This window comes from Manis pentadactyla, chromosome 11 (genome assembly GCF_030020395.1).
Source record: "Manis pentadactyla isolate mManPen7 chromosome 11, mManPen7.hap1, whole genome shotgun sequence".
In the NCBI taxonomy this organism is placed as follows: Eukaryota; Metazoa; Chordata; class Mammalia; order Pholidota; family Manidae; genus Manis; species Manis pentadactyla.
In genome coordinates this window covers 80,603,531-80,629,879 of record NC_080029.1, presented here as the reverse complement: position 1 = coordinate 80,629,879, position 26,349 = coordinate 80,603,531, and the positions used below count along the sequence as shown (strand labels likewise).

At 39.7% G+C, this 26,349-nt stretch overlaps 1 pseudogene; it reads left to right on the top strand.

Annotated features, from left to right (window-relative positions):
- The first annotated feature begins 14,374 nt into the window (after positions 1 to 14,374).
- Positions 14,375 to 15,257, top strand: LOC130679454 (olfactory receptor 11G2-like; annotated as a pseudogene).
- The last annotated feature ends 11,092 nt before the right edge of the window (positions 15,258 to 26,349 follow it).

Genomic DNA, 26,349 nt, shown 5'->3' with positions numbered 1-26,349 from the left:
AGGACTGCCCAAGGTATTCATAAAATACAAAGAGCCAAATTCTTCTCTCAAACGCAACTGATCTCAAGACATGAGTGATATATTTGTCGACAAATTCATTAACTTTTATTAAGAAACTACTATAATGAGGGCCCATTATCATCCTAAGCAAGATGCAGTAATGTTATTTAAGAATGTTTTAACTAACAAGTGAATGCAACTGTGTTGAAGTTAGTATCAAGTAAATGAAATGATATGTATGTAAGTCAATCAGTCTCTATATGTAATTCAATTTCTAAAGAGAAGGTAGAAGCATGCTGTGCATTGCTGAGTTGAATTAACTAATATACATGTAGTAGAGATCATAGATTGCTTTGGGGATTAACACTCCAAACCAGTAGTTCTCCACTAACACGCACTGATTGATAAAGAAGTCTCGAATTTGAAGGAAGTCGCCGTGCCAGAGTGTAGCATGTGACTTGACTTTAAGGAAACAGAATAATAGCCGTGGCTGGACGGTAGTGATTGTTTAGGGTGTACAAGACAAGAATTAGGAATTTAAAGGTATTACTAACTTAGAATATAGCAAATAAAAGAGCTAAACATAAGAACCGGGGCACTACTCAGGGCATAACCCACTTTCGGGTAAATCCCATTTGAGTAACAGCTTCCGGTACTACTTGTAGTTTAGTGTTAGTACTGTGTGACTGTTTTTAAACTGCCATAAGCATCCTTAATACTAATACGACTTCTACTGCGTTTCTGTTGCCATTTTTTTTTTTTTCAAACATGGCTCTTCAACACATACTTTAAAAGAATCATAGTATGAAATGCAATTTTTACCAAATTGTAATTTGTAGTCTTCAAGAAGTCAATTCCTCTACAAAGTGAGGTGCCGCATCAATTGGGTTTTGTTTCATGAACAATCTGGGTTGAGAATACTTTCTGAAGATTAAAAGGCAGGATTTTTGAGTTCGGGGAAAGAAGTGGTTATCTTTCTTCTACTTCACAAAAGAAACAAAGAGCTGGACAATTGCCTGAAAGGTACGTCATATTGGAAGAAAATATGAACAATTTAGGACTTCGTGCACATGAACTACAACAGTAGATTTACAGTGCCGATGGCTTTAACACCGATTTTCATTCACGAAGGTTAAGGAATGTTTGTGACAATTCCATTCGTCTTTCATAATCACAGAAGAAAAAGGAAAAAGAAGAGATTCTTAATAAAACAGTGTGTTGATTGTGATAAAGGTGGAAGTGCCCGTTATTTGTTATTGCCTTTATTCTTGACCAACGTTTTCTCACCGATCTTAAATTCCACCTCATATTGTTTCTTTTTTGTATCATCAATATACGATTACATGAGCAGCATTGTGGTTACTAGATTCCTCCCATTATCAAGTCCCCACCACATACGCCATTACAGTCACTCTCCATCAGCATAGTAAGATGCTACAGAGCAGAGTCACTACTTGTATTCTCTGTGCCATGCGGTCTTCCCCTCCCCACCCCCACATTACCTGTGCTAATCACAACGCCCTTTATTCCCTTCTCCCATACTTCCCACCCACCACCACACCCAGTCCTTTTCTCTTTGACAACTGTTAGTCCATTCTTGGGTTCTGTGAGTTTGCTATTTTGTTCTTTCAGTTTTCCCTTTGTTCTTATGCTCCACAGATGAGTGAAAAATCATTTGGCACTTCTCTTTCTCTGCTTGGCTTATTTTATTTCACTGAGCATAAATAATAGCCTCCCGCTCCATTCATGTTGTTGCAAATGTGTAGGATTCGTTCTCTTCTTACGGCTGAAGAATATTCCATTGTGTATATAGACCACTTCTTCTTTATCCATACACCTACTGATGGACACTTAGGTGGCTTCCATTTCTTGGCTACTGTAAATAGTGCTGCGATAAACATAGGGGTGCATATGTCTTTTTGAAACTGGGCTCCTGCGTTCTTAGGGTAAATTCCTAGGAGTGGAATTCCTGGGTCAAATGGTATTTTTTTTTTTTTTATTTCTGGTCTTTTGAGGAATCTCCACACCGCTTTCCGCAATGGTTGAACTACTTTACATTCCCACCAGCAGTGTAGGAGGGTTCCCCTTTCTCTGCATCCTAACCAACACTTGTTGTTCCCATTCTTTTCCATGTTGGCCGTACTAACTGGTGTGAGGTGGTATCTCACTGTGGTTTTAATTTGCATTCCCTGATGATCAGTGATGTGGAGCATCTTTTCATGTGCCTGTTGGCCATCTGAATTCCTTCTTTGGAGAAGTGCCTGTTCGGATCCTCCACCCATTTTTTAATAGGGTTATTTGCTTTTCGGGTGTTGAGGCATGTGAGTTGTTGATGTATTTTGGATGTTAACCCCTTGTTGGATATGTCATTTACAAATATATTCTCCCATGCTGATGGACACCTTTTTGTTCCGCTGATGGCGTCCCCTGCTGTAAAGGAGATTTTAGCATGATGTAGTCGCCTTTGTTCCTTTTTTAGTTTGCTTCCCTTGCCCGAGGACACGCGTCCAGGAAAAAGTTGCTCATGTTTATATTCAAGAGATTTTTGCCTATGTTTTCTTCTAAGAGCTTTATGGTTTCATGACTTACATTCAGGTCCTTGATCCATTTTGAGTTTACTTTCCTGTATGAGGTTAGACAGTAATCCAGTTTCATTCTCTTACATGTAGCTGTACAGTTTTGCCCCACACCAGCTGTTGGAGAGGCTGTCAATTCCCCATTGTATATGCATGGCTCCTTTATCATATAATAATTAACCATATATGTTTGGGTGAACATCTGGACTCTCTATTGTGTTCCACTGGTCTGTGCCAGTACCAAAGTGTCTTGATTACGGTGGCTTTGTAGTAGAGCTTGAAGTTGGGAAGTGAGATCCCCCTGCTTTATTCTTCCTTCTCAGGATTGCTTTGGCTATTCGGGGGTCTTTGGTGGTTCCACGTGAATTTTAGACATATTTGTTCCAGTTTGTTGAAGAATGCTGTTGGTACTTTGGTAGGGATACTGCATTGAATCTGTAGATTTCTTTAGGCAGGATGGCCATTTTGACAATATTAATTCTTCCTAGCCAAGAGCATGGAATGAATTTCCATTTGTTAGTGTCCTCTTTAATTTCCCTTAAGAGTGTCTTGTAGATTTCCAGGTATAGGTCTTTCACTTCCTTCGTTAGGTTTCCAGGTATAGGTCTTTCACTTCCTTCGTTAGGTTTCCAGGTATAGGTCTTTCACTTCCTTCGTTAGGTTTACTCCTAGGTATTTTATTCTTTTTGATGCAATTGTAAATGGAATTGTTTTCCTGATTTCTCTTTCTGCTCATTCATCATTAGTGTACACGAATGCAACAGATTTCTGTGTATTAATGTTGTATCCCACAGCTTTGCTGAGTTCACATACTAGATCTAGTAGTTTTGGAGTGGATTCTTTAGGGTTTTTTTATATACAGTATCATGTCATCTGCAAACAGGGACAGTTTAACTTCTTCCTTACCAATATGAATGCCTTTTGTTCCTTTGTGTCGTCTGATTGCCGTGGCTAGGACCTCAAGAACTAGGTCGTATAAAAGTGGGGAGAGTGGGCATCCTTTTCTTGTTCCTGGTCTTAAGGGGAAAGCTTTCAGCTTCTCGCTTTTATGCATAATGTTGGCTGTGGGTTTGTCATATATGGCCTTTATTATGTTGAGGGACTTGCCCTCTATACCCATTTTGCTGAGAGTTTTCCTCATGAACGGATGTCGAATTTTGTCGAATGCTCTTTCAGCATCTATGGAGATGACCGTGTGGTTTTTGCCCTTCTTTTCATTGATGTGGTAGTCGATGTTGATGAATTTTCAAATGTAGCACCATCCTTGCATGCCTGGGAGGAATCCCACTTGATCGTGGTGGATGATACTTCTGATCGATCTTTGAATTCGGTTTGCTAATATTTTCTTGAATATTTTTGCATCTATGTTCATCATGAATATTGGTCGATAATTTTCTTTTATTTATTTTTTCCGTGTGTTTGCATGGTTTGGATATTAGAGTGATGTTGGCCACATAGAATGAGTTTGGGAGTATTTCCACCTCTTCTACTTTTAGAAAGACTTTAAGGAGGATGGGTATTAGGTCTTCACTAAATGTTTGATAAAATTCAGCAGTGAAACCTTCTGGTCCAGGGATTTGGTTCTTGGGTAGTTTTCTGATTACCGATTCAACTTCATTACTGGTAATTGGTCTGTTTAGATTTTCTGTTTCTTACTAGGTCAGTCTAGGAAGTCGTATTTTTCTAGAAAGTTGCCCATTTCCTCTAGGTTTTCCAGTTTGCTAGAATATAATTAATTTTTCATAGTATTCTCTCATAATACTTGTATTTCTGTGGTGTCCGTAGTGACTTTCCTTCTCTCATTTCTGATTCTGTGTATGTGTGTCGACTCTCTTTTTCTCTTGATAAGTCTGGCTTGGGGTTTATCTATTTTGCTTATTTTCTCATAGAACCAGCTCCTGCTTTCATTCATTCTTCCTATTGTTTGATTCTTCTCGATTTTATTTATTTCCGCTCTAACCCTTATCATGCCCATCCTTCTACTGACTTTGGGCCTCATTTGTTCCTCTTTTCCTAGTTTCATTAATTGTGAGTTTAGATTGTTCATTTGGGCTTGTTCTTCTTTTCTGAGATAGGCCTGTATTGCAATATGCTTCCCTCTTAGCACTCTCTTCGCTGCGTCCCACAGATTTTGCAGGGTTGAATTATCGTTGTCACTTGTCTCCATACATTGCTTGACCTCTGTTTTTATTTGGTCATCGATCCATTGGTTATTAAGGTGCGTGCTGTTAAGCCTCCATGTGTTTCTAAGGCTCTTTTCATGTTCTTTGCATAATTTATTTCTAGGTTCATACTCTCGTCTTCTGAGAAGGTGGTTGGTACAATTTCAATCTTTTTGAATTTACTGAGTCTCTTTTTATGGCCTAGTGTATGATCTATACATGAAAATGTTCCATGTGAACTTGAGAAGAATGTGTATTCTGCTGCTTTTGGGTGTGGAGTCCTGTAGATGACTGCTAGATCCATCTGTTCGAATGTGTTATTCAGTGCCTCTGTCTCCTTACTTATTTTCTGTCTGGCTGACCTGTCCTTTGGAGTGAGTGGTGTGTTGACGTCTCCTAAAATGAATGCATTGCATTGTATTTCCCCCTTTGATTCTGTTAAGTATTTGTTACACATACGTTGGTGATCCTGTGTTGGGTGCATAGATATTTATAACGGTTATATCCTCTTGTTGGACTGACTGCTTTATCGTTATATGATGTCCTTCTTCATCTCCGGTTATTTTCCTTGTTTTGAAGTCTATTTTGTCTGATACAAGTTCTGCAACTCCTGCTTTTCTCTCCCCACGAATTGCATGAAATCTCTTTTTTCCATCCCTTCAGTATCAGTCTGTGTATGTCTTTGGGTGTGAAGTGAGTCTCTTGTACGCAGCATATAGATGGGCCTTGTTATTTGATCCATTCAGTGACTCTATGTCTTTTGATAGTGCATTCAGTGCATTTACATTTAGGGTGATTATCGATAGGAATGTATTTATTGCCATTGCAGGCTTTAGGTTTGTAGCTACCAAAGGTTCAAGGGTTATTTCTTTACTATCTAACAGTCTAATTTAACTTGCTTAGTGCTCTATTACAAACAGAAACTAAAGGTTCTTTTCTTTTTCCTCGTTTTTCTTCCTCCTCCATTCTTCAAATATTAGCTAGCATATTCTGTACTCATTCCCTACCCCTTGATTCAATTTGGGGGTAGCTGATTTCATTTCCCATCTGCTTAGTTGTTGTTTTACTTTGCTGTGCTTTTATTTCCACTGGTGACAGCTATTTAGCCCTAGGAATACTTCTATCTGCGGCAGGCCATCCAAAATGAACTGTAAAGGTGGTTTTCGGGACATAAATTCTCTCAGTTTCTGCTTCTCTGAAAATTGTTTTAATCCCACCTTCAAATTTAAATGATAACCTTTCCGGGTAGGCTATTCTTGGTTCAAGGCCCTTCTGCTTCATTGCGTTACATACATCAAGTCACTCCCTGCTGGCCTGTAAGGTTTCTATTGAGAAGTCTGATGATAGCCTGATGGGTTTTCCTTTGTATGTGATCTTTTTCCTCTCTAGCTGCTTTCAAAACTCTATCCTCGCCCTCGATCTTTGCCATTTTAAGTACTATATGTCTTGGTGTTGTCTTCCTTCGGTCCCTTGTGTTGGGAGATCTGTGAATCTCCATGGCCTGAGAGACTATTATCTCCTTCCCCAGACTGGGGAAGTTTTCAGCAATTACCTCCTCATGACACTTTCTATCCCTTTTTCTCTGTCTTCTTCTTCTGGTAGTCTTCAAATATGAATACGGTTCCGTTTGGATTCATCACACAGTTCACTCACTATTCTTTCATTCCTAGAGATCCTTTTTTCTCTCTGTGCCTGTTTCTTTGTATTCCTCGTCTCTAGTTTCTATTCTCTTCACCAACTCTTCTACTACATCTAATCTGCCTTTAAATCCCTCCTTTGTATGTTTCGTTTCAGACATGGAATTTCTTAATGATTGAACCTCCATCCTAAATTCATCCCTGAGTAATTAAAATGGCAAAGATCAAGGATAAGGACAGACTATTGAAAACAGCCACAGAGAGAAATAAGATCACATACAAAAGACATGCCATCAGGCTAACTTCTTCTCAGCAGAAACATTACAGGCCAGAAGGGAGTGGCATGATGTATTTAATGCAATAAAGCACAATGGCCTAAAACCAAGAATACCTTATCCAGCAAGATTACCATTTAAATTTGAAGGAGGGATTAAACAACTTCCAGATAAGCAAAAGCTGAGAGAATTTACCTTCCACAAACCATCTCTACATTGTATTTTGGAGGGACTGCTGTAGATGGAAGTGTTCCTAAGGTCTAATAGCTGTCACTAGAGGTAAGAAAAGCACAGTAAAGAAAGTAGAACAGCTAATTACTAAGAAAATGCAAAATTAAATTTACTGTCCCCAAAGCCAACCGAAGAATAGACAAAGAGTACAGAATATAACACCTAATACATGAGGAATGGAGGAAGAAGAAAAAGGAGAAAAAGAAAAGAACCTTTGGATTGTGTTTACGATAGCATATTAAGTTTAAGTTACGTTAGACTCTTAGATAGTAAGGAAGTTAACCTTGAACCTTTGGTAACCAAGAATCTAAAGTCCGCAATGGCAATAAGTGCATAACTATCGATAATCACCCTAAATGTAAATGGACTGAATGTACCAACCGGAAGACATAGAGTCATTGAATGGATAAAAAAACAAGACCCATCTATATGCTACCTGCGAGAGACTCACTTGAAACCCAAAGACATACACAGACTAAAAGTGAAGGGATGGAAAAATATATTTCATGCAACTAACAAGGAGAAAAAAAATCAGGAGTTGCGGTACTTGTATCAGGCAAAATAGACTTCAAAACAAAGAAAGTCACAACCGATAAAGAAGGACATTACATAATGATAAAGGGGTCAATCCAATAAGAGGAAATAAACATTATAAATACCTATGCTCCCAACACAGGAGCACCTACAAATGTGAACCCATTACAAACAGAATTAAAAGGGGAAATAGAATACAATGCATTCATTCTAGGAGACTTCAACACTCCAGTAACTCTGAGGGACAGATCAACAAGACAGAAAATAAGTAAGGACATACAGGCATTGAACAACACATTAGAACAGATGGACCTAACATACATCTACAGAACTCAACACCCAAAAGCAGCAGAATACACATTCTTCTCAAGTGCACCTGGAACGTTTTCAAGAATAGATCATAGACTAGACCACAGCAACAGCCTTGGCAAATTCAAAAAGATTGAAATTGTACCAACCAGTTTCTCAGACCAGAAAGGTATGAAACTAGAAATAAATGCTGCAAAGAAAATGAAATATCCCACAAATACATGGAGGTTTCACAGTATGCTCCTAAATAACCAATGGATCAATGACCAAATAAAAACATAGATCCTGCAATATATGGAGACAAATGACAATAATTCAAGAGCACAAACTCTGTGGGATGCGGCCAAGGGCATGCTGAGAGGAAAGTATATTGCAATACAGGCCCACCTCAGGAAAGAAGGACAATCCTATATGAGCAGTCTAAACTCACAATTAATGAAACCAGAAAAAGAAGAACAAATGAGGCCCAAAGTCAGTACAAGGAGTGACACAATAAAGATTGGAGCAGAAATAAATAAAATTGAGAAGACTAAAACAATAGAAAGAATCAATGAAAGCAAGAGCTAGTTCTTCGAGAAGATAAACAAAATAGATAAACCCCTAGCCAAACTTAACAAGGAAGGAAAGAGAGTCTGCCCACATAAACAGAATCAGAAATGAGAAAGGAAAAGAATCCCTATGGACACCAGAGAAATGCAGAGAATTATTAGAGAATACCATGAAAAATTATGTGGTAACAAACTGGATAACCTAGAAGAAATGGACAACTTTCTAGAAAAACACAACCTTCCAACGCTGACCAAAGAGGAAACAGAAAATCTGAACAGACCAATTGCCAGCAACGAAATTGAACTGGTAATCAGAAAAACTACCCAAGAACAAAACTCCTGGACCAGATGGCTTCACCATTGAATTTAATCAAACATTTAGGGAAGACCTAATACTCATCCCCCTTAAAGTTTCCCACAGAACAGAAGAGGTGGGAATACTTCCAAAATCATTGTATGAGGCCAGCCCCCATCACTCTAATACCAAAACCAGGCAAAGACACCACAGAAAAAGGAAAATTACAGACCAATATCCCTGATGGACATAGACGCAAAATCACTCAACAAAATATTAGCAAACCAAATTCAAAAATACATCAAAAAGATCATCCATCATGATCAAGTAGGATTTCTTCCGGGGAGGCTAGGATGGTACATTGGAAAATCCATCAACATCCTCAACCACATCAACAAAAAGTAGGACAAAAACCAACACCATTCACGATAAAAAACTCTCAACAAAATGGGTATGGAAGGCAAGTACCTCGACATAATAAAGGCCATATATGACAAACCCACAGCCAACATTATACATAACAGCGAGAAGCTGAAAGCTTTCCCCTTAAGACCAGGAACAAGACAAGGATGCCCAGTGTCCCCACTTCTATTTAACATAGTACTGGAGGTCGTAGCCACGGCCATCAGGCAACACAAAGAAATAAAAGGCATCCAGATCGGCAAGGAAGTAGTTTAACTGTCCCTGTTTGCAAATGCCACGACATTGTAAATAAAAAAACCCTCAGGAATCCACTCCAAAACTACTAGATCTAATATCTGAATTCAGCAAAGTTGCAGGACGCAAAAGTAATACGCAGATTTCTGTGGCATTCCTATACGCTAACAATGAACTAGCAGAGAGAGAAATCAGGAAAACCAATTCCATTCACAATTGCATCAAAAAGAATAAAACACCTAGGAATAAACCTAACCAAGGAACCGAAAGACCTATCCTCTGAAAACTACAAGACGCTCATGAGAGAAATTAAAGAAGATATCAATAAATGGAGACACATCCATGCTCATGGATAGGAAGAATTAATATTGCCAAAATGGCCATCCTGCCTAAAGCAGTCTATAGATTCAATGCAATTCCTATCAAAATCCCAACAGCATCCTTCAACCAACTAGAGAAAATAGGCCTAAAATTCATATGGAACCACAAAAGACCCCGACTAGCCAAAGCAATCGTGAGAAGGAAGAATAAAGCAGGGGGGATTACGCTCCCCCACTTCAAGCTCTAGTACAAAGCCACAGTAATCAAGACAATTCGGTACTGGCACAAGAACAGTCCCATAGACCAGTATGGGAGAATATATTTGTAAGTGACATATCTGACAAGGGGTTAACATCCAAAACATATAAAGAACTTACATGCCTCAACACCCAAAAAGGCAAATAACCCAGAGAACAAATGGCAGAGGCTATGAAGAGACAGTTCTCCAAAGAGAAATTCCGATGGCCAACAAGCACATGAAAAGATGCTCCACATCACTAATCATCAGGGAAATGCAAATTAAAACCACAATGAGATATCACCTCACACCAGTAAGGATGGCCAGCATCGAAAAGACTGAGAACAACAAATGCTGGCGAGGATGCAGAGAAAGGGGAACCCCTCCCCCCCTACACTGCTGGTGGGAATGTAACGTAGTTCAAGACGTTGTGGCAAGCAATACGGAGGTTCCTCAAAACACTAAAAATAGAAATACCATTTGACTCTGGAATCCCACTCCTTGTAATTTACCCAAAGAATACAACTTCTCAGATTCAGAAAGACATATGCACCCTTTTGTTTATTACATCACTTTTTACAATGGCCAAGATACGGAAGCAACCTAAGTGTCCATCTGTAGATGAACGGATAAGGAAGATGTGGTACACATACACAATGCAATACTATCCAGCCATAAGAAAGAAACAAATCCTATCATTTGCAACAACATGGATGGGGCTGGAGGACATTATGCTCAGTGAAATAAGCCAGGCAGAGAAAGACAAGTGCCAAATGATTTCCCTCTTTTGTGGAGTATAACAATGAAGCAAAACTGAAGGAACAAAATGGCAGCAGACTCAGAGACTCCAAGAATGAACTAGAGGTTACCAAAGGGGAGGGGTGTGGGAGGGCAGGTGGGGAGGGAGGGAGAAGGGGATGGAAGTGTATTACGTTTAGTACACATGGTGTGAGGGATCACGGGGAGAACAGTGTAGCACAGACAAGGACATAGTGTATCCTTGGCATCTTGCTGCACTGATGGACAGTGACTGCACTGGGGCATGGGTGGGGACTTGATAATAGGGGAAAATGTAGTACCCACATTGTTTTTTCACGTGAAACCATCATAAGAGTGTATATCAATCATACCTTAATAAAAAAATGTTTTTAAAAAGCTGCCTGTTAGGCTCTCTTTAAAACCCTATTTAAAATGGTAACTCCTCTTCATTTCCAATCTACCCCTCTCACAACACTTCGTTTTCCTCAAATGAAAAATATTAAAATGACTTATTCACTGATTGACTTTTTTTTCTGTTGCTGCCCACACACAGTCTTCAGTTGAAATGTGCTATGCAAGCAGGAATTTGTTTCTATTTCGTTTACCCTGCTATACCCCCAGTGCGGGTGAAGCCCTCAATAAACATTTGTTGAGTAACCCTGTACCAGTCTTAACACTTAAATGTCATGTTTAAAGAGCTATCATAAAATTACAACTGAAATGTCTCTAAAATGACAAATCTGAAAATATGGGTGAGGAAAGAACTCTTTCTCTTTCTTCAAAAATAGAGACAGGGAGTTTTAATGATACGTCTTGCTAGTGCAGCTATGACGACAAGCTTCTTACCATTTACTTTAATGCCCAGGAACCTTCGGCAATGACTGGTTAGTGGAGGCATGAGAAAAGATAAGGACCTAGTTCTGTGCATGCACCATTCCTCAGGGAATAGCAGACATTGGGATTTGAGTACAAAGGAATGAAATTCAAAAACAATCTCATCTGCTGAAGAAATAGTTATATCAGGGGAGAGGGTCCCAAATGTCAAAAGGCCATGATGCAAGGAAATAATATAAACAGTTATGTGCATCTAGGATTTTTATTTTGACTACAAATATGAGCTTTGAAGGCAGCAAGAAACATCTCTCAAAATTCACTCTTTGCAACTCACGGCAGGTGGCATTACCGGATCACCCAATTTTTCACAAGTCCCTCGCATGCTTTTTGCTCCGGGGTAATATTTTCTCCCCACCCCCACCCCCCACCCGCCCTCTGACCTTTCTTCTCCACATGTATCCACATAACTGAAACTCTGCATGCTCTATTGCAAATGCTTAGTTTACCACATAAGTGGATTTACTGGCAAATGCTTTCTTCTTGTTCTGAAAATGTAAGTATCAGAATAAAATTCAGAGACAAGGTTTCAAAATATTAGTCTTTCTCTTATATCCTCAAATCTTGGAAATATTAATGAGTATTATGCACAAGAGGCCTGGAGAGAGTGTATGAAAATGTTTAACTGATAAATTACGGGGGACAGATTTATTATCAGTATCCTGGTGAATTTTGTTGCTTGTTCAATAGACCAAAAAAATGACAAAATTTCTGATTCCACTCTAATATCATATCTCTCCCACCCACATAGTGCAATCTGTTTCACTAATTTAATATGACTTGGTTTCATGGCAAATGACCTGTCCTTAAAGGACAAACCGTTCAGCGTCTGTGTGCTTCCTGTTTCTTGCATTTGCGGGATCTTTGCATTGTGACTTTTAAAGTGTGTGGACCCAAGCGATACTGTTCGGAAAACCCAGATGTGTGGGTATTAATACTGATCTGATTTACCATGGGGTCCCAAGGTCAGTGAAAATGACTAAGATAGCTTGGAGTAGGGCACCAACATATCAGGACACAGGCCAGAGCATGACAGACAAAAATGAAGTGAGTTTTAAAAACTCAGTCAAATTCAGTTATGAAGATAACCACTAAGACCTGTGTGGCAACTAAACGAGCTTTTTCATCAACAAAAGAAACAGCAGAATAGTTTGTGGGCATCCTATAAGTATGTTATTTTTGAAATGTACTCATATCAGCAGCCTCTCACATTAATAGTAATATCATGCTTTTTTTTTTTTTTCTCTTTGCCTCTGTGTATTCTGTGTGCTACTTGTGCTGAAGTACAATTTAAATGCTCGTAAGTGAAACGCACTCTGTTTTTCATTCCTAATGAATTTCCAAGATTCACTAACTCTACAATTTGCTGTCTCCAGAAAAGATGACATTTATTATTGCCCACATACTGTACAACAATCTCAGCTGAGAAAGTTACACAACTATTCAGAATAAAAATACTAAGTAATCCTTTTTTGAAAAGTATTCACTATACAATCATAACAAATCAAGAGAGGAATTTTTTGTCTTACAGGCCGAACAAAACACACACACACACACACACACACACACACAGACACACACACACACACACACGCAAACGCAAACACGAACCAAAAAAAGTCCCCTCATATAATTTGAGAAATCTGGGACCTGCCCTAATTGCCACCTGAGATGATGTGATTGTTATGGGAAACAGACTGAACTACCAGACTCCATTCAGAAAAGGTGCAGTCCACATAGCCTCATGGGCAATGAGATTATAAACAGCAGTCTTTCCACTTAATGCCAAATGTGGTGACGGCCATGAGTAGGTTTCTAAGGAGACAAGACATAGAAAAAGTTAAGCTTTGATTCAGTAACAACAAACTGGAGAAAGTTCAGGAGCAGGAGGGAGGGAAGCAAGACATTCCATGTCAACAGAAAATGCCTTGAATGGCCACAAATGTACCAGAGGCAAGTATAAAAACAAAAACACTTCAAACACAGAAAGGAGCAATCGAAGCGATTTAGAACACCACACACACAAATCTGAACATGCAAGTGAACTTTACCACCACACTTTTGGAAAAATTGGCCAAGTCTCATCCCATCAACAGTCCAGCCACTCAGAGCAGTGGCTCTCCCTAAGGTCAGGTGCCCCAAACGGCATATCTAGTTCTCACATTCACAAGAGAGGGCATTAAAATTTTCAACCAGGGAAATTTGAATGCCAAAGTGCAGGGCTCTTCCCCATGCTCTGGAGCTGAAGCCACCAGCTGGAGAGAGAGGGAAAGCATTTCCTACACACCAAACTTGTGTGGTCATGTCATACACATCTGTGCCGGAACGAGAGAGGCCCTTCGAGCCATCGCTTTGCAATACCATAAACAAGCACAGAGAGAGGAATATTTGCCCTGCCCCGTCACTGTTCCTCAGTGAGACACCACCTTTTCCAATGTGAGACTTGAGTAGTGCTTCATTTGGCGTTACTATCACTATTACTGATTATGATAAATTAGTTTTACAGAATGCTTTAGAAGAGATTTCATATACACTGATTTGCTTGTACAATACTCTGTACATGGTACGTAGATGAGGTTAACAAATAGAGGTTAAGTGACATATTCAAAGTTACAACTTCTGCACTCCTTATGTGTAAATCCTGTTCCTGACGTAACTGAGAGATTATAATTGAGAGATTACAACAAACCCTGTTTTTTATTTTATTTTTTGCATCTAATTAGAATGAAATCATACTCTTGGGGTATAGGTTGTGAGGATCAGCTTTGTTGTTTTAACAGAAACCTCATTCTGTATTTCTTTATGCAAAAACAAGGTAAGGACATTTGGTGGAAGAGCCAGCAAACCCCACTAGAGTGCAATAGCCGATGTCATCGCCGCGCCCTCCGAACTCATGAACGTGTCCGGCAGAGAAACCACCCACGCCGTCAGCCACTTTATCCTCATGGGCTTTCCCTCCAGGCCCGAAGCGCAGCTCCTCTACTTCGGGCACTTCTCTGCGGCCTACACCCTGACCCTGATGGGGGAACGCGGCCGTTGCCTGCGCTGTGCGGTGGGACCGACGCCTTCACAGCCCGATCGATGTACATCCTCTTGGGGAATTTCTCTCTCCTGGAACTATGTTATGTCACCACCACCACCGTCCCCAACATGTTGGCCAGCTACCCGTCCACAAGCAAGTCCATCTCCTTTGTGAGCTGTCTTGTGCAGTTCTCCTTCTTCTCTTCCGGGTGCGAAGAGGGCTTCTTCCTTTGCATCATGGCCTTTGACAGGCACCTTGCCGTGTGCCGCCCTCCGCGTTACCCGCGCATCATGACCAGACAGCTGTGCACGGGCCTCGTCGTCCTTGGATGGTCGTGTGGGTTCACCCTCCTACCTACCGCCAGTTGTCCTCATTTCTCAGCTGCCCTACCGTGGCCCAAACACCATCAGCCATTTCGTGTGTGATCCTGTCCCACTGATGGTGCTGTCGTGTTCTGATGACACCACCACACAGTTCATTTACTCGACCTTCAATTCTGTTTTCATGATCGGCCCCCTTCTCTTTATCCTTTGCTCCTACGCTCTGGTGACTCTGGCTGTGCTACGGATGCCCTCAGCAGCGGGCAAACGCAAGGCTTTCTCCACTTGTGCTTCTCATCTGGCTGTGGTGATCCTGTTTCTTTGGCTCTGTTACGGTGATGTGCGTTAGTCCCGGATCGGGACACCCAGTGGACATGGAAAAAATCGTTACTTTGTTTTATTCTGTGAAAACACCTCTGTGCATTCCGCTAATATATAGGCTCAGGAACAAGGAGATGAAGGCTGCTCTGAGGAAGATCCTGAGGACTGCCCAAGGTATTCATAAAATACAAAGAGCCAAATTCTTCTCTCAAACGCAACTGATCTCAAGACATGAGTGATATATTTGTCGACAAATTCATTAACTTTTATTAAGAAACTACTATAATGAGGGCCCATTATCATCCTAAGCAAGATGCAGTAATGTTATTTAAGAATGTTTTAACTAACAAGTGAATGCAACTGTGTTGAAGTTAGTATCAAGTAAATGAAATGATATGTATGTAAGTCAATCAGTCTCTATATGTAATTCAATTTCTAAAGAGAAGGTAGAAGCATGCTGTGCATTGCTGAGTTGAATTAACTAATATACATGTAGTAGAGATCATAGATTGCTTTGGGGATTAACACTCCAAACCAGTAGTTCTCCACTAACACGCACTGATTGATAAAGAAGTCTCGAATTTGAAGGAAGTCGCCGTGCCAGAGTGTAGCATGTGACTTGACTTTAAGGAAACAGAATAATAGCCGTGGCTGGACGGTAGTGATTGTTTAGGGTGTACAAGACAAGAATTAGGAATTTAAAGGTATTACTAACTTAGAATATAGCAAATAAAAGAGCTAAACATAAGAACCGGGGCACTACTCAGGGCATAACCCACTTTCGGGTAAATCCCATTTGAGTAACAGCTTCCGGTACTACTTGTAGTTTAGTGTTAGTACTGTGTGACTGTTTTTAAACTGCCATAAGCATCCTTAATACTAATACGACTTCTACTGCGTTTCTGTTGCCATTTTTTTTTTTTTTCAAACATGGCTCTTCAACACATACTTTAAAAGAATCATAGTATGAAATGCAATTTTTACCAAATTGTAATTTGTAGTCTTCAAGAAGTCAATTCCTCTACAAAGTGAGGTGCCGCATCAATTGGGTTTTGTTTCATGAACAATCTGGGTTGAGAATACTTTCTGAAGATTAAAAGGCAGGATTTTTGAGTTCGGGGAAAGAAGTGGTTATCTTTCTTCTACTTCACAAAAGAAACAAAGAGCTGGACAATTGCCTGAAAGGTACGTCATATTGGAAGAAAATATGAACAATTTAGGACTTCGTGCACATGAACTACAACAGTAGATTTACAGTGCCGATGGCTTTAACACCGATTTTCATTCACGAAGGTTAAGGAATGTTTGTGACAATTCCATTCGTCTTTCATAATCACAGAAGAAAAAGGAAAAAGAAGAGATTCTTAATAAAACAGTGTGTTGATTGTGATAAAGGTGGAAGTGCCCGTTATTTGTTATTGCCTTTATTCTTGACCAACGTTTTCTCACCGATCTTAAATTCCACCTCATATTGTTTCTTTTTTGTATCATCAATATACGATTACATGAGCAGCATTGTGGTTACTAGATTCCTCCCATTATCAAGTCCCCACCACATACGCCATTACAGTCACTCTCCATCAGCATAGTAAGATGCTACAGAGCAGAGTCACTACTTGTATTCTCTGTGCCATGCGGTCTTCCCCTCCCCACCCCCACATTACCTGTGCTAATCACAACGCCCTTTATTCCCTTCTCCCATACTTCCCACCCACCACCACACCCAGTCCTTTTCTCTTTGACAACTGTTAGTCCATTCTTGGGTTCTGTGAGTTTGCTATTTTGTTCTTTCAGTTTTCCCTTTGTTCTTATGCTCCACAGATGAGTGAAAAATCATTTGGCACTTCTCTTTCTCTGCTTGGCTTATTTTATTTCACTGAGCATAAATAATAGCCTCCCGCTCCATTCATGTTGTTGCAAATGTGTAGGATTCGTTCTCTTCTTACGGCTGAAGAATATTCCATTGTGTATATAGACCACTTCTTCTTTATCCATACACCTACTGATGGACACTTAGGTGGCTTCCATTTCTTGGCTACTGTAAATAGTGCTGCGATAAACATAGGGGTGCATATGTCTTTTTGAAACTGGGCTCCTGCGTTCTTAGGGTAAATTCCTAGGAGTGGAATTCCTGGGTCAAATGGTATTTTTTTTTTTTTTATTTCTGGTCTTTTGAGGAATCTCCACACCGCTTTCCGCAATGGTTGAACTACTTTACATTCCCACCAGCAGTGTAGGAGGGTTCCCCTTTCTCTGCATCCTAACCAACACTTGTTGTTCCCATTCTTTTCCATGTTGGCCGTACTAACTGGTGTGAGGTGGTATCTCACTGTGGTTTTAATTTGCATTCCCTGATGATCAGTGATGTGGAGCATCTTTTCATGTGCCTGTTGGCCATCTGAATTCCTTCTTTGGAGAAGTGCCTGTTCGGATCCTCCACCCATTTTTTAATAGGGTTATTTGCTTTTCGGGTGTTGAGGCATGTGAGTTGTTGATGTATTTTGGATGTTAACCCCTTGTTGGATATGTCATTTACAAATATATTCTCCCATGCTGATGGACACCTTTTTGTTCCGCTGATGGCGTCCCCTGCTGTAAAGGAGATTTTAGCATGATGTAGTCGCCTTTGTTCCTTTTTTAGTTTGCTTCCCTTGCCCGAGGACACGCGTCCAGGAAAAAGTTGCTCATGTTTATATTCAAGAGATTTTTGCCTATGTTTTCTTCTAAGAGCTTTATGGTTTCATGACTTACATTCAGGTCCTTGATCCATTTTGAGTTTACTTTCCTGTATGAGGTTAGACAGTAATCCAGTTTCATTCTCTTACATGTAGCTGTACAGTTTTGCCCCACACCAGCTGTTGGAGAGGCTGTCAATTCCCCATTGTATATGCATGGCTCCTTTATCATATAATAATTAACCATATATGTTTGGGTGAACATCTGGACTCTCTATTGTGTTCCACTGGTCTGTGCCAGTACCAAAGTGTCTTGATTACGGTGGCTTTGTAGTAGAGCTTGAAGTTGGGAAGTGAGATCCCCCTGCTTTATTCTTCCTTCTCAGGATTGCTTTGGCTATTCGGGGGTCTTTGGTGGTTCCACGTGAATTTTAGACATATTTGTTCCAGTTTGTTGAAGAATGCTGTTGGTACTTTGGTAGGGATACTGCATTGAATCTGTAGATTTCTTTAGGCAGGATGGCCATTTTGACAATATTAATTCTTCCTAGCCAAGAGCATGGAATGAATTTCCATTTGTTAGTGTCCTCTTTAATTTCCCTTAAGAGTGTCTTGTAGATTTCCAGGTATAGGTCTTTCACTTCCTTCGTTAGGTTTCCAGGTATAGGTCTTTCACTTCCTTCGTTAGGTTTCCAGGTATAGGTCTTTCACTTCCTTCGTTAGGTTTACTCCTAGGTATTTTATTCTTTTTGATGCAATTGTAAATGGAATTGTTTTCCTGATTTCTCTTTCTGCTCATTCATCATTAGTGTACACGAATGCAACAGATTTCTGTGTATTAATGTTGTATCCCACAGCTTTGCTGAGTTCACATACTAGATCTAGTAGTTTTGGAGTGGATTCTTTAGGGTTTTTTTATATACAGTATCATGTCATCTGCAAACAGGGACAGTTTAACTTCTTCCTTACCAATATGAATGCCTTTTGTTCCTTTGTGTCGTCTGATTGCCGTGGCTAGGACCTCAAGAACTAGGTCGTATAAAAGTGGGGAGAGTGGGCATCCTTTTCTTGTTCCTGGTCTTAAGGGGAAAGCTTTCAGCTTCTCGCTTTTATGCATAATGTTGGCTGTGGGTTTGTCATATATGGCCTTTATTATGTTGAGGGACTTGCCCTCTATACCCATTTTGCTGAGAGTTTTCCTCATGAACGGATGTCGAATTTTGTCGAATGCTCTTTCAGCATCTATGGAGATGACCGTGTGGTTTTTGCCCTTCTTTTCATTGATGTGGTAGTCGATGTTGATGAATTTTCAAATGTAGCACCATCCTTGCATGCCTGGGAGGAATCCCACTTGATCGTGGTGGATGATACTTCTGATCGATCTTTGAATTCGGTTTGCTAATATTTTCTTGAATATTTTTGCATCTATGTTCATCATGAATATTGGTCGATAATTTTCTTTTATTTATTTTTTCCGTGTGTTTGCATGGTTTGGATATTAGAGTGATGTTGGCCACATAGAATGAGTTTGGGAGTATTTCCACCTCTTCTACTTTTAGAAAGACTTTAAGGAGGATGGGTATTAGGTCTTCACTAAATGTTTGATAAAATTCAGCAGTGAAACCTTCTGGTCCAGGGATTTGGTTCTTGGGTAGTTTTCTGATTACCGATTCAACTTCATTACTGGTAATTGGTCTGTTTAGATTTTCTGTTTCTTACTAGGTCAGTCTAGGAAGTCGTATTTTTCTAGAAAGTTGCCCATTTCCTCTAGGTTTTCCAGTTTGCTAGAATATAATTAATTTTTCATAGTATTCTCTCATAATACTTGTATTTCTGTGGTGTCCGTAGTGACTTTCCTTCTCTCATTTCTGATTCTGTGTATGTGTGTCGACTCTCTTTTTCTCTTGATAAGTCTGGCTTGGGGTTTATCTATTTTGCTTATTTTCTCATAGAACCAGCTCCTGCTTTCATTCATTCTTCCTATTGTTTGATTCTTCTCGATTTTATTTATTTCCGCTCTAACCCTTATCATGCCCATCCTTCTACTGACTTTGGGCCTCATTTGTTCCTCTTTTCCTAGTTTCATTAATTGTGAGTTTAGATTGTTCATTTGGGCTTGTTCTTCTTTTCTGAGATAGGCCTGTATTGCAATATGCTTCCCTCTTAGCACTCTCTTCGCTGCGTCCCACAGATTTTGCAGGGTTGAATTATCGTTGTCACTTGTCTCCATACATTGCTTGACCTCTGTTTTTATTTGGTCATCGATCCATTGGTTATTAAGGTGCGTGCTGTTAAGCCTCCATGTGTTTCTAAGGCTCTTTTCATGTTCTTTGCATAATTTATTTCTAGGTTCATACTCTCGTCTTCTGAGAAGGTGGTTGGTACAATTTCAATCTTTTTGAATTTACTGAGTCTCTTTTTATGGCCTAGTGTATGATCTATACATGAAAATGTTCCATGTGAACTTGAGAAGAATGTGTATTCTGCTGCTTTTGGGTGTGGAGTCCTGTAGATGACTGCTAGATCCATCTGTTCGAATGTGTTATTCAGTGCCTCTGTCTCCTTACTTATTTTCTGTCTGGCTGACCTGTCCTTTGGAGTGAGTGGTGTGTTGACGTCTCCTAAAATGAATGCATTGCATTGTATTTCCCCCTTTGATTCTGTTAAGTATTTGTTACACATACGTTGGTGATCCTGTGTTGGGTGCATAGATATTTATAACGGTTATATCCTCTTGTTGGACTGACTGCTTTATCGTTATATGATGTCCTTCTTCATCTCCGGTTATTTTCCTTGTTTTGAAGTCTATTTTGTCTGATACAAGTTCTGCAACTCCTGCTTTTCTCTCCCCACGAATTGCATGAAATCTCTTTTTTCCATCCCTTCAGTATCAGTCTGTGTATGTCTTTGGGTGTGAAGTGAGTCTCTTGTACGCAGCATATAGATGGGCCTTGTTATTTGATCCATTCAGTGACTCTATGTCTTTTGATAGTGCATTCAGTGCATTTACATTTAGGGTGATTATCGATAGGAATGTATTTATTGCCATTGCAGGCTTTAGGTTTGTAGCTACCAAAGGTTCAAGGGTTATTTCTTTACTATCTAACAGTCTAATTTAACTTGCTTAGTGCTCTATTACAAACAGAAACTAAAGGTTCTTTTCTTTTTCCTCGTTTTTCTTCCTCCTCCATTCTTCAAATATTAGCTAGCATATTCTGTACTCATTCCCTACCCCTTGATTCAATTTGGGGGTAGCTGATTTCATTTCCCATCTGCTTAGTTGTTGTTCTACTTTGCTGTGCTTTTATTTCCACTGGTGACAGCTATTTAGCCCTAGGAATACTTCTATCTGCGGCAGGCCATCCAAAATGAACTGTAAAGGTGGTTTTCGGGACATAAATTCTCTCAGTTTCTGCTTCTCTGAAAATTGTTTTAATCCCACCTTCAAATTTAAATGATAACCTTTCCGGGTAGGCTATTCTTGGTTCAAGGCCCTTCTGCTTCATTGCGTTACATACATCAAGTCACTCCCTGCTGGCCTGTAAGGTTTCTATTGAGAAGTCTGATGATAGCCTGATGGGTTTTCCTTTGTATGTGATCTTTTTCCTCTCTAGCTGCTTTCAAAACTCTATCCTCGCCCTCGATCTTTGCCATTTTAAGTACTATATGTCTTGGTGTTGTCTTCCTTCGGTCCCTTGTGTTGGGAGATCTGTGAATCTCCATGGCCTGAGAGACTATTATCTCCTTCCCCAGACTGGGGAAGTTTTCAGCAATTACCTCCTCATGACACTTTCTATCCCTTTTTCTCTGTCTTCTTCTTCTGGTAGTCTTCAAATATGAATACGGTTCCGTTTGGATTCATCACACAGTTCACTCACTATTCTTTCATTCCTAGAGATCCTTTTTTCTCTCTGTGCCTGTTTCTTTGTATTCCTCGTCTCTAGTTTCTATTCTCTTCACCAACTCTTCTACTACATCTAATCTGCCTTTAAATCCCTCCTTTGTATGTTTCGTTTCAGACATGGAATTTCTTAATGATTGAACCTCCATCCTAAATTCATCCCTGAGTAATTAAAATGGCAAAGATCAAGGATAAGGACAGACTATTGAAAACAGCCACAGAGAGAAATAAGATCACATACAAAAGACATGCCATCAGGCTAACTTCTTCTCAGCAGAAACATTACAGGCCAGAAGGGAGTGGCATGATGTATTTAATGCAATAAAGCACAATGGCCTAAAACCAAGAATACCTTATCCAGCAAGATTACCATTTAAATTTGAAGGAGGGATTAAACAACTTCCAGATAAGCAAAAGCTGAGAGAATTTACCTTCCACAAACCATCTCTACATTGTATTTTGGAGGGACTGCTGTAGATGGAAGTGTTCCTAAGGTCTAATAGCTGTCACTAGAGGTAAGAAAAGCACAGTAAAGAAAGTAGAACAGCTAATTACTAAGAAAATGCAAAATTAAATTTACTGTCCCCAAAGCCAACCGAAGAATAGACAAAGAGTACAGAATATAACACCTAATACATGAGGAATGGAGGAAGAAGAAAAAGGAGAAAAAGAAAAGAACCTTTGGATTGTGTTTACGATAGCATATTAAGTTTAAGTTACGTTAGACTCTTAGATAGTAAGGAAGTTAACCTTGAACCTTTGGTAACCAAGAATCTAAAGTCCGCAATGGCAATAAGTGCATAACTATCGATAATCACCCTAAATGTAAATGGACTGAATGTACCAACCGGAAGACATAGAGTCATTGAATGGATAAAAAAACAAGACCCATCTATATGCTACCTGCGAGAGACTCACTTGAAACCCAAAGACATACACAGACTAAAAGTGAAGGGATGGAAAAATATATTTCATGCAACTAACAAGGAGAAAAAAAATCAGGAGTTGCGGTACTTGTATCAGGCAAAATAGACTTCAAAACAAAGAAAGTCACAACCGATAAAGAAGGACATTACATAATGATAAAGGGGTCAATCCAATAAGAGGAAATAAACATTATAAATACCTATGCTCCCAACACAGGAGCACCTACAAATGTGAACCCATTACAAACAGAATTAAAAGGGGAAATAGAATACAATGCATTCATTCTAGGAGACTTCAACACTCCAGTAACTCTGAGGGACAGATCAACAAGACAGAAAATAAGTAAGGACATACAGGCATTGAACAACACATTAGAACAGATGGACCTAACATACATCTACAGAACTCAACACCCAAAAGCAGCAGAATACACATTCTTCTCAAGTGCACCTGGAACGTTTTCAAGAATAGATCATAGACTAGACCACAGCAACAGCCTTGGCAAATTCAAAAAGATTGAAATTGTACCAACCAGTTTCTCAGACCAGAAAGGTATGAAACTAGAAATAAATGCTGCAAAGAAAATGAAATATCCCACAAATACATGGAGGTTTCACAGTATGCTCCTAAATAACCAATGGATCAATGACCAAATAAAAACATAGATCCTGCAATATATGGAGACAAATGACAATAATTCAAGAGCACAAACTCTGTGGGATGCGGCCAAGGGCATGCTGAGAGGAAAGTATATTGCAATACAGGCCCACCTCAGGAAAGAAGGACAATCCCATATGAGCAGTCTAAACTCACAATTAATGAAACCAGAAAAAGAAGAACAAATGAGGCCCAAAGTCAGTACAAGGAGTGACACAATAAAGATTGGAGCAGAAATAAATAAAATTGAGAAGACTAAAACAATAGAAAGAATCAATGAAAGCAAGAGCTAGTTCTTCGAGAAGATAAACAAAATAGATAAACCCCTAGCCAAACTTAACAAGGAAGGAAAGAGAGTCTGCCCACATAAACAGAATCAGAAATGAGAAAGGAAAAGAATCCCTATGGACACCAGAGAAATGCAGAGAATTATTAGAGAATACCATGAAAAATTATGTGGTAACAAACTGGATAACCTAGAAGAAATGGACAACTTTCTAGAAAAACACAACCTTCCAACGCTGACCAAAGAGGAAACAGAAAATCTGAACAGACCAATTGCCAGCAACGAAATTGAACTGGTAATCAGAAAAACTACCCAAGAACAAAACTCCTGGACCAGATGGCTTCACCATTGAATTTAATCAAACATTTAGGGAAGACCTAATACTCATCCCCCTTAAAGTTTCCCACAGAACAGAAGAGGTGGGAATACTTCCAAAATCATTGTATGAGGCCAGCCCCCATCACTCTAATACCAAAACCAGGCAAAGACACCACAGAAAAAGGAAAATTACAGACCAATATCCCTGATGGACATAGACGCAAAATCACTCAACAAAATATTAGCAAACCAAATTCAAAAATACATCAAAAAGATCATCCATCATGATCAAGTAGGATTTCTTCCGGGGAGGCTAGGATGGTACATTGGAAAATCCATCAACATCCTCAACCACATCAACAAAAAGTAGGACAAAAACCAACACCATTCACGATAAAAAACTCTCAACAAAATGGGTATGGAAGGCAAGTACCTCGACATAATAAAGGCCATATATGACAAACCCACAGCCAACATTATACATAACAGCGAGAAGCTGAAAGCTTTCCCCTTAAGACCAGGAACAAGACAAGGATGCCCAGTGTCCCCACTTCTATTTAACATAGTACTGGAGGTCGTAGCCACGGCCATCAGGCAACACAAAGAAATAAAAGGCATCCAGATCGGCAAGGAAGTAGTTTAACTGTCCCTGTTTGCAAATGCCACGACATTGTAAATAAAAAAACCCTCAGGAATCCACTCCAAAACTACTAGATCTAATATCTGAATTCAGCAAAGTTGCAGGACGCAAAAGTAATACGCAGATTTCTGTGGCATTCCTATACGCTAACAATGAACTAGCAGAGAGAGAAATCAGGAAAACCAATTCCATTCACAATTGCATCAAAAAGAATAAAACACCTAGGAATAAACCTAACCAAGGAACCGAAAGACCTATCCTCTGAAAACTACAAGACGCTCATGAGAGAAATTAAAGAAGATATCAATAAATGGAGACACATCCATGCTCATGGATAGGAAGAATTAATATTGCCAAAATGGCCATCCTGCCTAAAGCAGTCTATAGATTCAATGCAATTCCTATCAAAATCCCAACAGCATCCTTCAACCAACTAGAGAAAATAGGCCTAAAATTCATATGGAACCACAAAAGACCCCGACTAGCCAAAGCAATCGTGAGAAGGAAGAATAAAGCAGGGGGGATTACGCTCCCCCACTTCAAGCTCTAGTACAAAGCCACAGTAATCAAGACAATTCGGTACTGGCACAAGAACAGTCCCATAGACCAGTATGGGAGAATATATTTGTAAGTGACATATCTGACAAGGGGTTAACATCCAAAACATATAAAGAACTTACATGCCTCAACACCCAAAAAGGCAAATAACCCAGAGAACAAATGGCAGAGGCTATGAAGAGACAGTTCTCCAAAGAGAAATTCCGATGGCCAACAAGCACATGAAAAGATGCTCCACATCACTAATCATCAGGGAAATGCAAATTAAAACCACAATGAGATATCACCTCACACCAGTAAGGATGGCCAGCATCGAAAAGACTGAGAACAACAAATGCTGGCGAGGATGCAGAGAAAGGGGAACCCCTCCCCCCCTACACTGCTGGTGGGAATGTAACGTAGTTCAAGACGTTGTGGCAAGCAATACGGAGGTTCCTCAAAACACTAAAAATAGAAATACCATTTGACTCTGGAATCCCACTCCTTGTAATTTACCCAAAGAATACAACTTCTCAGATTCAGAAAGACATATGCACCCTTTTGTTTATTACATCACTTTTTACAATGGCCAAGATACGGAAGCAACCTAAGTGTCCATCTGTAGATGAACGGATAAGGAAGATGTGGTACACATACACAATGCAATACTATCCAGCCATAAGAAAGAAACAAATCCTATCATTTGCAACAACATGGATGGGGCTGGAGGACATTATGCTCAGTGAAATAAGCCAGGCAGAGAAAGACAAGTGCCAAATGATTTCCCTCTTTTGTGGAGTATAACAATGAAGCAAAACTGAAGGAACAAAATGGCAGCAGACTCAGAGACTCCAAGAATGAACTAGAGGTTACCAAAGGGGAGGGGTGTGGGAGGGCAGGTGGGGAGGGAGGGAGAAGGGGATGGAAGTGTATTACGTTTAGTACACATGGTGTGAGGGATCACGGGGAGAACAGTGTAGCACAGACAAGGACATAGTGTATCCTTGGCATCTTGCTGCACTGATGGACAGTGACTGCACTGGGGCATGGGTGGGGACTTGATAAAAGGGGAAAATGTAGTACCCACATTGTTTTTTCACGTGAAACCATCATAAGAGTGTATATCAATCATACCTTAATAAAAAAATGTTTTTAAAAAGCTGCCTGTTAGGCTCTCTTTAAAACCCTATTTAAAATGGTAACTCCTCTTCATTTCCAATCTACCCCTCTCACAACACTTCGTTTTCCTCAAATGAAAAATATTAAAATGACTTATTCACTGATTGACTTTTTTTTCTGTTGCTGCCCACAC